The following is a 5,418-nucleotide window of genomic DNA, read 5'->3' as shown; positions in this document are numbered from 1 at the left end:
AGAATCACAATATTTAAAACCAAAATGTAGAAATTTCAAACATTGGTCACAATACCACTGCTGGATGACTCCACTATTATTGGAATTTTAAAGATATACAAAATTACACCAATTACGCATGTATAATACTGCAGATAAACTAGATTCAGTGAAAAAGTAACATACATGCACAAGATTCTTACAGTTGTGCTTTAAGCTGCATGGTTATAGCAATAAAACATAAAAGTCCATCACGAAACATTGTTTTGTTATTGTTCACTAAGCTGTGAAAAATATCTTCAAAGCTTGGAGATTGTTCAGTAAATGTTGTCTCCATCCTAGTAGTCACCAAATCCTTCCATTCTGCCAATGGATCTTGTCTGAACTCACTGAACAGTACCTCCATTCTCTTCATATTGTCTGCCAGCTTCGTCGGCTGCTGGGACCACGGAGTTGTCAATAGGTTTTGTCTGATTGTTTTGAGCCATCAGCACGTTTGGAATATCCCTGCCTGTACAAAAAGAAATGATGATATAACTTATAAGATTTAGTGACAGTTATGCATAAACACTGTGCATTAATTTTTTTTGATATACCTCGGATCCGATGCTCATTCCAGGCAGCCACAAACTTTTTCATCCCTACTTGGCTAACTTGGATGCTATACCAGGAGACACAAAATTTGACATCGTCATGATGATGTTCCAAGTTAAAATCGTGGTTTTCTTGCATTCAATTAGGATGGCCTTAATCGGATAGCTTACCCTTCCATTGACTTCAACCCGGATCCTTTCAACCACAAGATTCTATTATACAAAAGTCAACACATTATCCAATACTAACAAGTACACTGTATAGCATAATAGTGTGTATGTACTGCTTGTTAATTAAAATTTAATTTTGCATCAATGCTAATATTTTATCCGATCTTTAAAATGTATCAAAGTTATTTATCCTGTATGTGTATCCAATTGAAATATCTACTTTAGTAGTTGCTGACATTGTTAATTTTACTATAAGAAGGTTAAGGTTATTTCATCCCGTCACAAAATCTCACCTGGGTTGAGGATGTTTGCAAATGAGGTGGTGCAGAAGGGTTTCTTCTATATTCTGCCAGCTGTTCCTGCATGTACAGCATTAGACACCACTACTTCCCCTGATCAACCCTGAGTTGATCCCACATTCCATAGTGGCAGATGATCTGTCTAAACAATAATAAACAGACACTTGTACATATACATGAGATGGTAGTATGTACAGTACATATAGCACGTATTATACTTGTAGTGCGTAACGTAATACCTGTATATACACTGTCTCGTAAACAGTGTAGTGGTTTTGATTGGCATAGTAGTAAACACCACAATTTTACAGCTAAATCCAGCAACTGCACATGTGTGCGTTACTCTGAACATCACGTTCTTCTCGTTTTGGTCGATGTGCAGTTACTGACCAAAATAATCTGCCTGGTAGGTTCCAGGGTTTGTCATCCCAGCAACAGAGTGTCTGCAGGCTTGAAAGTACAGAGGCGAAACAAGCCTCAGAGACTCCCCTATTCTCTTCTCTCCAGCTTTGAGTCCTTCGGATGCCAATACCCTAGTCAATGTTCGACGTCCATACACTGGACCCACCTGGTTTTCAAATGTTAGACAAATCTGATAATACTAACAATGAAATAAACTAAACAATGTAATATTATTTGTTGTATTTTTTCATGTTAAGATAGATAATATCACTTTATCACTTATCCAATCCAATTGCATATTACTGTATATACTAGCTAACTACCTGTTGAGCAACCTTGCCATGTGTAAAGGCTCATTATATTTTAAAAATTAAATTCAACTAATTCCAGTACTACATATTGCTGGGTTTGCACACTATGATATATTTAAATGTATAACACATTTATATGTATTAATGTCAATGAATGTCAAAAGATAAATTGACACAATGGAAAGAGCTAACTCACCTCACTGACAGCGGCGGTTACAATCCTATCTAATTCAGCTTTTGTGAGCCTGCTTGTCTTGTGTATGTCTCTTTCACGACAAAATCTACAGAATGAAATAACTAGCTGACTGTATACGTATATATAAACTAATGCATTATGTAATCTTATGATCTATACATTACTCCAATCATTGAGTGAAGTGGCAATGAGATTCATGGTCAGAAGAATTTAAAGCTGTTTGTCGGTCCCAATATGGCTACCTACATTTTTCAATCTGACTCTTTTTTAGTTTTATAATAGATTGTCTTTATAGAATCTACATTACTCTCGCCATCATGTATTCACTAGCAAACCTTGCCATATGCATCCTACTTTGGTTTAAAAGGCATGTGGCACACATATCAATGATAGCTATACGTGCAACCACATTTAACAAGTATATTTGTATACATAGCTAGATGTTCTTCATGGTCATAATGTTCGGTGAGCCTTAGCTAACAGAGATAGAAATGCATTCCATGTGACCAGCAAAAATCATACCTGTCTAGTCACTATTGAACAGCACTCGCCACCAGGATCAACAAGTTTGAGTGTGTAATTTCACTTTGACCACTTGATTTAATTCAAACTATGTAAAAATAATGCCTGACTTATTGTTAATAATATATTATTTCATCTGAAGGCTTTGTAACTCCAGGATTTTTGTCTCATGGGAAGGAAGGGTCTGCAACAAAAAAAGCTGGCTGCTGATAAACCTTGTTGTACAAAACTCAACTTAGTTTGAGTTCTTACTTCAATTGATCGAGTATGTGCCAGATGTATGCACCCAAGTATTTGCATGATCATGGTAGCTATAAGTTTATTTATATTCCATGCTCAATGTACTGCAGACTAGCATGCATAAGTTCACACTTAGCTAGTTTTGTACCACCTACAGTATCTGGTCTAGAAATTCATCCTGAGTTACATATTCTGTATTAATTATTTCAATAGCTAATATCCAGTTCATATGTGTTGATAATGATAATGTGATGTGCATGACTGTTTTGTTACATGTATAATCTTTGTAACTATGTAAATGTTTGTAGCTAACCAGCACTGGGTGCTTCCATGTACAGTAATAATAAATAAATATCAGGGGCGGATATAGGATTTTTCCAAATGGGGGAGGGGGGGTGGAACTGGTTACAGACATAACAACACATGCACAGGTGACTGAGAAATAATTTTTGTGATGCTGAATGGTTATTATGCAGATATTAAGAGATCATGTTCATCAATGCATAGTCATATGGTCATGACAATTTTGGAAATTAGGCTCTCTAAAGTGAATTTGAGAGTGGTTTCAGCATGATTTTTTTTTAAATAGAGCAATATCATAACTATATGTGCTATAACTTATGACCTCTAATATTAAAAGCATCACATGCTTTGTGTCAAAAACGATGTATATACAGAATCTAGGGCTATAAGGGGCAACTACAAGTTGATAAAGCAAAAGTGGGGGCATAACCCCTTAGCCTCCCCCTCCCCTTGGATCCGCCCCTCCTGAATAGAGAATAACTGACTGTTCAATTAGAGTATCTTGATCTTTAAAGAAAATGGAGTGAAGGGGGCTCTTTAGATCCCTCTCTTAGAGATAAACAATGGTTTTATGGTGTTACATTATCACTTTGCACTGCTGGTGCAAGCTTCCCGACTCGAATACTAACTTTAGCTAAAACAGCCTACTTTGTGGTCGCATGCAGCCCAAGGTCACACATACTTTTTATTTTTCTCATGTAATGATGGTTTTCTCTCAAATCGACTGTGATTGTAACTATAAGCTTTATTAGCTGATCAGAACACCAGCACTAGTTGCTGGCATGCCATATAGCGGGCAGTGGAGCCATATAGCTAGCATGCTTAGCTAGCTACTGATTTAGTCATGCCATACCGTATATTGACTAGCTAATGCAGTAATAAATGAAAAAGAACACTGCTGCAAACCAATCCAAAGAGGAAACGCTCAGTCCTCTCTTGCCAGGAAACCTGTGCTGTAAGTGAAGACTAAGTCTTTTGTGGGTCCATCTCTCCTTTTTTATTTTCTCCCTTATAAATGCTTCCATTTCATCTAGTAAGCATTTCCCAGACATTATTGCAAGCTTATTACTATTATGAACTGTAGATTTTGCATGGTGTAGATAACTTATATATATATTAGATAAGTGGTTAGATACCTACTTAACCCTTAAACTCTCATAATCCAGAAAACTGGATTTACATTTAATAAATACGCATGCTTTGCACAAAGCACTGTAACTTTCGGAGCGTCCATTCCATGGTTATGCAATTTATGTCATTCTACTCGTGATGTAGCAAGGGTCAAAATGATACCTAGAGTTTTACCCGCCGCGCTAACGCTAAATGGTGAAGTCAAAACCAGCCGTGAGAATAACTTTTCTGTAAGAAAACACGCAAAACCTTTACATACCTTTATAAAATGGTCGATAACTCGATGGTAGCTGATCCTATCGCTTTGCAACAGCAACTCTTCGTGAAATTCTGCATCAGGCCATATATGACTCACGTGAGTAAACCCACAATCGAAATTAAATACGTGGCAAAAATTTTGGAACACGGAGATGTGACTCGTCGTTCACCGCTTCATATCAAGTAAGCCACTGTAGTTACAGTGTTCATTTAACCTTCTCCAAATAACCCAGTAAACACACTTTTAATCTATGTGTATTTGTAGGCTGTAAGAATTAAGTTACCCCACCTAGTGTCGCCATGTATGCCCATATTGTGTAAACACGCATTTCCGAAAAGTTTTCTGCGGGTTTAAGGGTTTTAATTGTGGTAACAACTGAATTCATACAAGTAACTAATGTGTCAATTTCTTGCGTACCTTTATATGGGCTAGCTAAACGTTATTGGTAGCAATATAAGATAGCACAAAGTGCTGTACAGCCTTAATACTGAAATAAATGAAATATAAATAAATGCAACCTTCCCTTCAGTGCTATTCATAAATGTGACTGGGCCTGCGAAAATAGGGCATGTGGGCACATAAAAATTACCTACTTTTTCAAACTTTGATGTGTAATAACTTCGTATTCTATTATTGTTTGGCCATGAAATGTTCAGCACTTATTAAGCATTTAGTTTGCTTTACAATATAAGTTACAGAATGAAACTATTTTATCCCACTACTGAGATATGGGAAGTTAAGTGGTGTGGCGTAGTTTGTGCCCACGTGCCCTATTATCGCAGGCCCAGTCACATTTAATGTTAAAAACATTAGCTAGCTAGTTAACAAAAGCAACTTGGTAGTGGGCAAACATTAGCTAGTTAACAAAAGCAACTTGGTAGTGGGCTTAAAAATCGAAGAGGGTACAAGGAGTGCCCACTTCTTCAGCCATGTCCTTAAAGTTATATTAACAATATCAAGATACTGTATTAGAACAATCTAAACTGTCATAAAACAGTCATCTCTTACCATC

At 36.7% G+C, this 5,418-nt stretch overlaps 1 long non-coding RNA gene across 3 annotated transcripts; it reads right to left on the bottom strand.

Moving 5' to 3' along the window:
• Positions 1–311: 311 nt before the first annotated feature.
• On the bottom strand, positions 312–4,516 carry LOC136247296 (uncharacterized). Of its 3 annotated transcripts, XR_010697321.1 has the most exons (6): positions 4,407–4,516; positions 1,952–2,036; positions 1,282–1,610; positions 1,037–1,184; positions 576–785; positions 312–490 (listed from the first exon to the last, which is right to left on the bottom strand). It is a non-coding gene; the product is annotated as an uncharacterized lncRNA (long non-coding RNA). The 3 variants fall into 3 exon arrangements; XR_010697320.1 differs by having other exon boundaries at positions 1,037–1,610; XR_010697322.1 differs by lacking the exon at positions 1,282–1,610.
• Between the last annotated feature and the right edge of the window lie 902 nt (positions 4,517–5,418).

The sequence above is a fragment of the Dysidea avara genome, chromosome 2 (genome assembly GCF_963678975.1).
Source record: "Dysidea avara chromosome 2, odDysAvar1.4, whole genome shotgun sequence".
Taxonomy (NCBI): Eukaryota; Metazoa; Porifera; class Demospongiae; order Dictyoceratida; family Dysideidae; genus Dysidea; species Dysidea avara.
This window is presented reverse-complemented; position numbering and strand designations above follow the sequence as displayed.